This window comes from Adiantum capillus-veneris, chromosome 4, assembly GCF_014529385.1.
Source record: "Adiantum capillus-veneris isolate H3 chromosome 4, ASM1452938v2, whole genome shotgun sequence".
Classification (NCBI taxonomy): domain Eukaryota; kingdom Viridiplantae; phylum Streptophyta; class Polypodiopsida; order Polypodiales; family Pteridaceae; genus Adiantum; species Adiantum capillus-veneris.
In genome coordinates this window covers 9,835,144-9,847,286 of record NC_140934.1, presented here as the reverse complement: position 1 = coordinate 9,847,286, position 12,143 = coordinate 9,835,144, and positions in this window count along the sequence as shown.

Here is a 12,143-nt window from a genome sequence, read left to right as displayed (position 1 = left end):
CTTGGAGTATGGGGGAGGGATACTTCCCTCCAAATGAAGAGAAGGCACAAAACAATGCAGTGAAGGATAGATAGGAAAGAGCACATGGAGGCACACACATATCTGTGATAGCAGAGTAAGTATCCAAATGCCTCAATTGGAAGGGTTTGATAGAACATCTGAGGTGTGAAAGTTAATGCCTTTATAATTGCATAGTGCCTGTTCCCATAGTTATAGTTAGTTTTAAATAACCTATACAAAACTGCTTGGCAGATAAAGCAGTCTTGGGAGGCATTGTGTTTGCACGGTGTGGCTCGTATAAGAGAGAAACATGAGTATGCTTACTAGCATCCAAACAATAAACATGTTTTCATACACTTAAAATTTTGTCCATTTCTTGTTGATCGGAAAAGAGAAGTGGAATTTTAGCAAAGGAGATGGTGGACTTTGCAACGAGTTTAAAAACAAAAAAATTTGCATGTCTCCGACCTACCAATGGTTACATACCTGTCGATCGGTAAGTAGAAAAATTGATTCAAAGCTGCGTTGTATTTTGAGAACTATCTTGTGCTGATTGGGTTATTTGCAGAGAGCGATGGAGACCATATTCAGATTCTTTGTTTCGATTCAAGCAAGACAAAGGATAAATTGAAGATTGACTTGCTAAGCTTTGTGACGCCACATGTTGTGGAGAAATGTCTTTGTCCATTGTGTGATGGAACGGCAATGGATTCTGCACTGAACGCTTCCATCGTTTTTTTGCCTTGCAATGCATTTGTGTATGGGTTGTTAGATTCTAAAGAGCTTGAATGGAACAAAATGAAGGTGTGTAATTTTGGAGAGCTTGTCCGTCTAGCCCTATCTACATCAGATGACCGAGGTGTGTTCATAGTCATCTGTCTATCGGATAATTATGGAATGGTGCATGGTATTTCCGTTGCTATTGGATGGCATGAAGACCACGTAAATGTGGTTGTTTGCAAGACACCGATATGCAAGAAGCCCAACGGCTAAGAGAAATTCAAGCGCAAGATAGAAAACTTGTAGAGCAGGTGGACCATGCACTACAGGAGGCATCATTGATTGAGCCACATCCAAAAATTGTGGAGTTAGATCCTCTCGTCACTAAACTAGAATGGATATTTCAATTATACTTCGTACAGTGTGTGGAACAATAAATTTTTGTAAATCGCTATGAACGATTACTTTTTCTTGCAGAATTTTGTAAATATGTGATTTTTTTGTATTTTTGTGACTCTTCTCAATCAACTTGCAATCAATGTGGTTCTAATTCTTGGTAGTTGAGCTTACAAATTGCAAGTTCCGAACTCTAAAATTGTGATTCACCCTTTCTCGCCTAATCTCACTCTATATCTCTCTCTCTCTATCTCTCTCCCTTTGTCTATCTCCATTTCTTGTCATTATCCCTCTATCTCTCTCTCTTCGCTCCCCACTAAAGCCGCATGCATTGCATCAAAGAAGTTCTATTCTGCATTGTAATGCTAATATTTTAATTCAGTTGTATCTTAAGGTGAATAATCTATTGCTTGTTGTGTGGAGTGAGGAGTCATATGATGCTCTTGCGTGATGGATTTATGCACTTGTCTTTACATGCAAAATGTCTTTTAATGTGGCGGAAAAAGACCTCCAACTACCCAACTGCCACTCTATGGCCGTGACTTTTAATGTTTGGATACAATTTTGGGTGATGACATGTGGCATCAACCAACATTGGATGAAGGAAGCTTTTTGCATAAGATTAGGGAATCCAGTACAAAGATTGTATAGAGAGCTTTTTCAATAGATTTGCCAACCGTTCCATTTTCCATATAAAGCTCCCTCCAAAAGCTCTCTCGGTTCCCCAACTCCATGCAAGTAAGTGTCGATAACTATATAGTATAAAATTATTTTCCATACACATAAGAGGTAATAACTATTATCTAATTATTGGTTGTAAGCTTTGGTGAGATTGTATACACTTGTACACTAGTTAGCATACAAGTTTATGCTAACGAACATAAAATTATTGGTTCTAAGCTTTGGTGAGGTTGTATACACTTGTACACTAGTTAGCATACAAGTTTATGCTAACTAACATAAAAGTGTATGCTAAGTGGTACACACATGTGCTAGTTAACATACTTCAATATGCTCACTAGAACATAGGTGTATGCTAGCTACTATGGTAGCTAGCAAACATTTGGAATGAGAAGAAAAAAATCCATGTATATTAATATAAACCTGGCACACGTGTATGCTAACTAACACAAAGGTGTATTCAAGTTTCACACATGTAATTAAGGGTTATTACTATAAACTAACTTTCATATTAATGTTAGCATGGACCAATATTGGTAATAGTGTGAGTGGGAGGCTGATTAATCCTACACTAATAAGATAAGCCTACACTTCAACATAAGCCACACAAACAAGATATAGTTTATAGAGACCTTAAAAGGTATAACAATAGTTATCTTGGATTACAAGACAATACATTGGAAAGTTATCCAATTTCAAGACACTAGTGCTTTGTGCACTTTGTGAATTGCGTACTTGTATTATAAACACACCATGCATATAGAGTAAGCTGTATGTTTAAAAAAAAGTATAAGGCCTTTAAAGGCCATGCAATAGGGGATATTGAGCAGAGCCAAAAGTACAGGGCCTTTTTAGGCTAGGCAAGTGGGGATACTAAGGAGAAAGTACAGGGCCTTTAAAGGCTAGGCAAGAGGGTATAGAGAGTTTGGCCAATTAGAGAACATTCTAAGCTTTAGTTATTAGAAAGCAAAACATTGAGAGGCTCTCGATATCCAAGGGGGTGTGGATCATGTTCTCCCAAGAATGTTGCAAGCGATAGGATGCAAGCAACCAAAGCCAAATCCATTTCACATCTTTATCAATGAGGTACCCATCAAACTAAGATTGTTGGATATTTTCAAGCTTTGGTAAAATCAAAGAGCAATGTCGGAGATTATAAAAGAATTTTTACATAGAATCATTAACAATTAAAGGTGTTTTGAGCATTGTACTACTTTTCTTTACCCCAAAAGTCAGACAAGCATTTGTAAAGAATGAGCTTGTTGGGGATGACTACATCACCTTCCTGCCTTTTGCAGTGGAATTGAGACAAAAGCCACCAACAAATCTTTTTGAACACTCAAAAAATGCCACACAAAGTAGATTGGATACATTGGAGGGTTGCACAGTCGGACACTATGTTTGACTCGTGGTAAGGCACACCACCCTTACCCAACAACCTTGCACTTAAAGGTGAGTGTGCCGATAAGTGGATCCACTATAGGACCTAGTAGAATATACAATGGTAGGTGAGAGATTCTCTCAACTTATGCCCATTGGCTCTCTCTAAGTACATGCATGCCACCGTATAGTATTGTGTAAAAGCACGGTATCTTTGCTAGAATATGCATGCATATCCCATAAGTATTTCATAATGACCCATATAGCTCCATGATGCATCATGCTAGTGACAGTCATCGTTTGATTGACAACCCGAATTGCAAATGCTCCCATTGTAGTTGCTACTTTGGGTCTTGACAATAGAAGGTCATACATGAGACTCCCCAAGGTTGAAAAAAATCGTGCAACTATGGCTATCCTAGCCACCTCAACACTATCTACATCAAATGCATCATCACCATCACCCCCACTCGTCCATTGGGATTGGATCCATGTGTCTTAGCATAACCATATCAGCCTTCAGTATGAGCATATAAATAAACTACATATTATCCATCTCCATAGTAGGAGGCATCTTTATCCATGAATCTAGAGATGCACAAAGGAGACTTGTCTCGTATTTCGCTTACATGTTTGCAACACAATCAAGACTGAACCATCTCGTACCTCAGATACATGTATAGGGTAAACCAATTCACTCCAAGCTGCCCAAACAATCACTAGCAATCCATAATGTAGCTAGAAATATTTCTCTCTAAGCAGTATTTGACACCCAAAATTTTCTAACTATCTTACTGAGATCAAAATTTGCCTCAACTAGAAGGAACATAATGCACATCTCAAAGTATATATGATGCACCACTAGGCAATGACATGCATACATCTCTTGCTCTTGCAATGTCAAATGTCAAACCATCGGCTAAGTGCACTCAACCAAGGATTCCACTAGAGAAAGTGTTGAACCACTCACGACATGGTGTGATGAGGAAGGCTCCATCCTCATCTAACAACCAACGGGAAGAAATGTCACATGTGCCAAATATATAAGCATGAGGAATGCTAGAGGTAAACGTGACATCATTGTCACTAGCATATTAAGCCATATCTCTAGCATGTGTCAAAATTGTCTCTGCATCTTGCACACATCGTTGCCACTGCCTCATACGTCAATAGCATCAATGCTTAATGTGCCTTGTGTGACCACAATGCCAACAAGGCCAGTATTGGCATGAACAAGGCCTCCATCTGTTAGAGTCATCTCTACAAACTTTGGAACATCACATATATATGCTATATATAGATGTCAAGAAAACAAAATCCGCATCAAAAAATGGATGGCAAGAAATCTTGGGAAAAATCAAACAGAGTCTTCCCTATGATTATCAATTAAATTCTCAACCGTAAACATCATCAAAGATGCCAAAGTGGGAGATCACCTCGACCACTATACACCCATAACCATGATCAATGCATCAATTTGATGCTTGCATACGCAACCTATAGCTCAATGTAGGTCTACAAAGAGATTTATAAAAATAGTGTCCAAAACCCTTTGCTAAACCAAGCAGAAACCATGCATAAGCAAGCACAAAGGGATAATGCAAAAACAAATAGTATCATTGTAAGAAAGGAACACCAAAACTTGAGAGAAATAGCTCTCACAAGAGCACAAAATGCATAATTGTATGCATAAGTAGAGAGCAAATGTGATGCTGAATATGCATTCCACAAGTCAAAGAGAAAAACATAGTTATGTGTATAAACTATACATGTAACCTGTAGAACCAAAATATATGACTACCTATAACATGTAGCCACTTAGAGCATACACAAATCTCACTCGTGTGAGAGTGGATATGAGGACAACAATCTATCTCCAAAAGAATTTCCCTTGTAGTTTGAGAAAAATCTCACTGATAATCTGGCATATAAAAAACTTGCAAAGCCAATTAGGCTATATATAAATTAGAGACTCGGTCTCTTATCCACAAATGCCATATATCAAGCCAAAACCATGATCAAAACACTCTCCAAATGTGATGGAGAGAAGCAAGAGAAATTGTTGGATGTAACAAAGAGCATAAATCATAGAATTGACACTAAATAAGAAAACAAAAATTACACGTGGGCATATCTCAACCGCCAAAGTTATGGCAAAATGAGCTCACTTTTGCACAAGTGGCTCTTTGAAAAAATCCCTTGTCCAAAATGTGTATACCTATGAATTTGCAACCTATGAGCTATAACTAACTCATATATCCACATATGGTATACATGACCATAAATCACACAAATATATGCATAGAATTCTCTGAAGTAACCCTACATGAGCACATAACATGTGCATCATAGTCCACATTGGAAAAAACACAACCTATGAGCAAAAAACCTTGGCAAAAATGTCCGTTAGCCACAAAACACATAGGTTAAAAATAACCTGTGTTTGAGTAATCAAAAATGGCTATGCACTAAAAAACCCACAAATAGCATACATAATTTGTAAACTAGCGCATGCGTGCATAAACCAATGCTCATGTTTCTAGACTCCAATCTACTCCAGATTTGAGTGATTTCACTTGCACCAAGATCCAATGACGAGTTGCATAATGGCCGCCTACTCGTCGACAATGCACCAACGCTCTCTATGATGAGCTATTTATGTAGAATCATGCTCCAAGAGAGAGGAAGGAGAAGGAGATTGTGTGTAGGTGGAGCTAACCTCTCAAGCAAAAAATTGAGAGATCTCCTTATTCTTGTATATGTACAAAGAATAAGGGAAAAGTAAGTGGATGGCTAGACCATGTGTCCAGTAAGGCACGCCACCTTTACCCCAACATATATAACAAACACACACCTAGTATTTTACATCACTTTTCTACAAGAGAATATACATTTTTTTGACCATCTCCCATGTTCAGGATCTCAAGTGGCTATCAGCAAAAGACGATCCATGGCCTTGACCTTGATGTTCAATGTATGGTGACCTTCTAGAGTTGTACTCGTTGAAAAAGGTTCAATATTTTGGTGCACCAAATATTTTGGTGCACCAAATAAACCACAAGAGCACACTCAAATGGAGTTTATATAAATTTATGTAGTTGGGTCTAGAAGCTTAAAGGTCCCAAAATACATTGAAAATACTATAACCTCCATCTACCATGAGTCTTGTATGTTTTGGAGTATGCACTTCAACCACTCTTTGAAGTATTTGTAGTTCTAGAAAGGATGCTTCAATTTCTCGTCTCTTTCTAGCCACATCCTCAACACCTTCTATTTGATATTTTTTCTTCAAAACAATGCACATGTACAAAGAGCACAATCTCCACAAGAAGATCTTGTGTTTAAAGAGCAAGGAATTTTCCAAATCTTAAATAAATTCAGCAACCAGAAGCCTTCATATTCCACATCACCTCTCTGAAATTCATCATTAACTGTAGGCAACTAGTACAATTTTTCACTTGAAGAATTCTCTTCTATGTTGAGTTGTTTCAATCTTTAAGTTTATTGACAAGATTCTATGTGAATGTAAGAAGAGTGATGACTTGAAAGCCCATGAGTATTTTTAGCTCAAATTTCAATAACAACTTCAATTTTGGCTTGTCTATGCTTACCCTTATGTTTACACTCCATTCGGATCTCAAAATTGCAAAGTTATAGAGCTTTTAGTTTTTTTTTTACTATGTCCAAACTAATTTTTGGTAAACTCTTGAGTTTTTGGTTCTCTTGTTGCCTAGAAAGTAGTCTAAAGTTTAGCCCTTGCTTGCAAGTATCACAAAACTCTACCTACAAGTTTTGGTACACTATGGCGGTTAAAAAGCTCGAAATTGACAAATTTTTTGCGTTTTTAACATACTCTTTTATTGACCCTTTTTGCCTTCGATTTTGAGTTGTAAGCATCCAAAAAACTTGAAATTAATCATCCATGCTCAAATCACTATGGATATACAACTTATGTAAACGTTTTACGAAAAGATGTCTTGGATCCACTCTAACGGAAACACAAGCGTATTTTCTCCCAAAATCTGTGTGTTTTCTCTTTTCGGTCTAATCTCGGAGATTTAGTGATCCTAAACAGCTTGATATCTTGCATGCTATGGATATACACAATCCAAGATCAATTTGTCAAAAAAGTTATGTTTAGCCACTTTTAGAGAAATCTCGACTTTTCTTTTAAAATACACTGCGTTTTTCACTTTCTCGGCCAAATTTAGAGATTATGCTGTCCAATTGACTTGATATCTAGTGTCTTAGGCCAATGTACTATGGATATATAAAAAAGACTTGGAAAAAGTTATGCCTCGATCACGTCTTAAAAAACACGTTTTTCTCTTTTCAACCTAATTTTGGAGATTTAGTGATCCAAATAGCTTGAGATATTGCATGCATATTCTAAATTATATATATATATATATAGAATCCAAAATCACTTTGTCAAAAAACCTTATTTGGACACTTTTAGAGAAGTCTTGGCTTTTCATTGAAAATAGACTACGTTTTTCACTTTCCACATGTTGCTTGCAAATGGGACCTTCTAGATATGGGAGTAAATTCATGAGGAGCACATTATTATTTTTGTTCCCTCATAATTTCTCATTGTGACAAGCGTGTAAGGTTGGTTTGTATTGCCTTCTCAGGGTTGTCATCTGCTAGAATGGTGTCTAAAGGATGCATAATGTAAGGTGCAACCAATTGAGATCTAAAGTTCTTCACAAATAGCACATTGGATGATGAACTTCTACCTCTTCAAAGTGTCCTTGATGTAAGCAAAACTTGAAAAATGTATCACTATACCCACCCTCTTCATATTTACTTTTTACTCAATCCATAATTGAGGTGAGATTTTGCTCTTGCATGGAGCTCCACACCCCTACATTGAAAAGCTCAAACATCACTGTAAGAAATAGCAATAGGCATGGTCATAGTGGAATACCCATTTTCCCTATATTATGCATATTTGTAGCATGGAAAGGAGCAATTTCCCACCGCCACCGTTTCAAGAGGACACCTTTCACATTGCACACAATGAGTTTCCTTTTGGCATGGCAAGAAGGGGGTGCGCATGTGCCTTCATGACAAACAATTTGTCCTTAGAGTCATTACTAAATTTTCACTTCACACTATTGGTTTAGGGGTGATACTTACCATTGCGTAGATGTTGTAATTTTTCCACTGACTCTTTTTATCTAGCAAGACTACATATCGGCCCATTTGTAGCACCAAACATGCAAGGAATCTACGTCACGCATAGATTCTCAATACTACATTTCCCTCATCTGTATAGAGAGAAACTTCTTGTGTAAATCGGCCTTCTCTCCAAGCTCCCTACAAAGATAGTATCATTCAAAATACATGCCTAGTAAATTACAAAGGCAAATACCCAAGACATACCTCGCAAAGGGGAACCGTCTGTTTTGCATTGCCAGTGTATATTGGTGTAGTAATCTATAAGAACATCCAAATCAGGACACTGACCAAATTTAAAGGTCCCAAGATTGCAGAGTACGACTATATTTAAGCGTCACATTTGCAGGGATTATGAGTCATAATGGATACACTCAATCACACACTCTACCATCTTTCAAACCCAACAGGTAGTTTATTTACCTGAACAACACTATGAATGTTGAATGAAGTTTCACATAGAACCATGGCCACATGGTCAATGTGTAAAGAATGAGGATGCAAGAGAGTTACACAAGACAAGCACACACCACACAGAGATGGAAAGCTTCTTCTTCTTCTTACAGAAAAGAGAGTAAAAAATGACTAAGTTCTAAAACTGAAAAGTAGCACATATGTACATGCGGTCACTAAGTGTGAACTCGCTAGAAGCGTACTAGGCTGGCACTATAAGTGTAGTCCAGCTGTAGAATCACTGGCAGAGATCCTCCGTGTCGGTCACCTAACGCGCCAGTGAGTAAATGCCGTAAGCGGCCAAGACCCGTAGTGGATGCCAGCTCAAGATGTAGAGCTCGACATCTCAACACTCCCCCTCAAGCTCTGCATGTTGCAGAGTCCAAGCATAGTCTGGAAATGTCGAAGCTTCTCAGCTCCGAGGGCCTTGGTAAAGATATTCGCTATCTGCTCCTCTGTGCTGACGTAGACCAAGTCGATGTCGCCCGCCAACACTCGCTCTCGAACGTAGTGGTAATGAACCTCTATGTGCTTGGTCCTGGCATGGAACACTGGGTTCCTAGCCAACTGCATGCTGCTGAGGTTGTCACAATGGATGACAATCTGCTGGTCCACCTGCACTCCCAAGTCCTCAAGTAATGTGAGTAGCCAAGCTACCTCGCACGCTGCAACTGCTGCACCTCTGTACTCGGCCTCTGTGCTCGATAAAGCAACCGTAGGCTCCTTTTTGTTGCTCCAAGTAACAGCAGCACTCGCAAAAGAGAACATGAAGCCACTCGTAGATCTCCTATCAACAATGCTACCTGCCCAATCTGCATCTGTATACCCATACAATGCTAATGGCGCATCTGCTGCATAGAACAATGCGTAGTCAAGAGTCCCTTGCACATACCAAAGTGTGCGTCGTACTCCATCCAAATGTGGCTTCCTCGGAAGCTGCATGAACTGACTCTCCAAGCCTACTGTGTAGCTCAAGTCTGGCCTCGTGATAGTCACGTAGATTAGAATACCCACAATCTTCCTGTACATCTTGACATCCTCAACAACATCACCCTTCTCTGCACTCAGCTTTGCATTCACATCCAAGGGAATAGAAATTGTCTTACAATCATCCATACCATACTTTGACAACATGTCCAAAGCATATTGTCTCTGTGACAGCCATACACCCTCTGGAGTCCTGATCACCTCAATGCCAAGAAAGTAACGCAACTCGCCCAAATCTTTCATTTCAAACTCCTCCTTGAGAAGACCCTTCACATGGTCAATCTCCATAGCATTGTCACCCACAATAATAAGGTCATCTACATATATGGTAATGACCACAATCCCCACATCACTCTCACGTACATAGAGTGAATGATCAACATGAGCTCTCCTAAACCCAATACTGACAAGATACTTGGCAATCCTATCATACCATGCTCTAGAGCCCTGCTTCAAACCATACAAAGCTTTGAGAAGTTTGCATACATAATCTAGGTAACCTGGATCGACATAACCAAGTGGCTGATCCATATACACTCCCTCTTGCAACTCACCATTCAAGAAGGCATTCTTTACATCCATTTGATGCATAATCCATCCTCTAGATGCAGCCACTGCTATGACAGCTCTCACAGTCGTCATCTTTGCCACTGGAGAAAAGGTCTCCTCATAGTCTATGCCATACATCTGTGCATAACCCTTTGCGACCAGCCTTGCCTTGTGACGCTCAATGTTACCATCAGCCTTATGCTTGGTTTTATACACCCATTTACAGCCAATATCTTTCTTGCCACTTGGCAATGGCACCAACTCCCATGTGTCGTTTGCTTCCAATGCAGCCATCTCTTCATTCATTGCATCATCCCAATGCACATTTCCAACTGCATCCTCAAAACATGTGGGCTCCACATCCTATATCATCTTAGCCATGTAGGCTTGGTGATGCGCTAGATACCCATCATAAGTCAATTTCTGAACTGGATTTTTGACTCTGTTAGATCTGCGCGGTCCTGGGTCACTACTTTGCCCTCTAGCATCTTCTTGTACTTTCCTTACACCAGGTGTCCTGACAGCCGGAATTCCAAATTCCTCATCAAGACTTTGTTCATAACCATCCGAATCCATGTCTACATGTGAAAACCCTGATGATGCATCAGCCATAAGGGGAGATTCATCAACCTTTTCCTTTCCTTTTCGTGATACGTTCCCTATACCTGCTGGTGGAGTAACCTGCGTACGTAGTCTGCCATTCCATGGCTTCTCAACAGAGCCATGAGAAGAGGACTCTTGTGGTCCACTCAAAACCTGTGACTGTGGCCTCACATTTTGTACAACCACATCATCTTTTACATCAGCCCCAATAGTGCCATGTGCATTACTGTACCAGCTGCTCATCTCATCAAAGACTACATCTCTGCTCACTCGTAATTCTCGTGTAGTAGGATTGTAGCACCTGTACCCCTTTTGTTCAAGGGAATATCCCACAAGAATACATTTCTCTGCTTTAGGATCCAATTTCCTACGCAACTCATCTGGTACATGCACGTAAGCTATGCAGCCAAACACTTTCAAGTGTGCCAGATCAGGCTTTGTACCTATAAACTTTTCCTCAGGCGTTACATCATGCACCGCAGCTGTAGGTGTCCTGTTCATAATGTACACAGCTGTATTTACAGCTTCAGCTAGAAATGATAAGGCATGTTCTTCTCATTCATCAATGCACGTGAAACCTCTGCAATGTGTCTGTTTTTCCTTTCTGCGACCCCATTCTGCTGTGGAGTATATCTGCATGTAAACTGCCTGCGTATACCATGCATTCGCAGAAAATCTGAAAAATCGTTGGAGAAGTACTCTCCCCCTCCATCTGACCTCAATGTCTTGATTTGCATATCTGTCTCCTTCTCAATCATGACTTTGAAGTCTTGAAGTGACCAAACACTTCACTTTTGTTACACATGAAGTAGACCCATACTTTCCTTGTATGGTCATCAATGAAAGAGACATAATACCTGCAACCATGTATATTTGTAGTATCGGTTGGACCCCAAACATCTGTGTGCACGACCTCAAGTGACTTTTTACATACATTGCGCTCATGTGGAAATGAGCCCTTTGACTGTTTTCCAAACTGGCATGCTGCACACACTTTATGCATACCATCCACCTTGAATTTGGGCAAACCTTTTACAATCTGTTTTGATTGCATGCTGTGCAATCTCTGCTCATTGACATGGCCAATGCGTTTGTGCCAAATGACAACATCAGCCGCAACACCTGTGCCCTGTGCAAATAATGCAGCTTTTACCTCAGGCATGTCTACATTCAGCATAAGCATTCTGCCTACA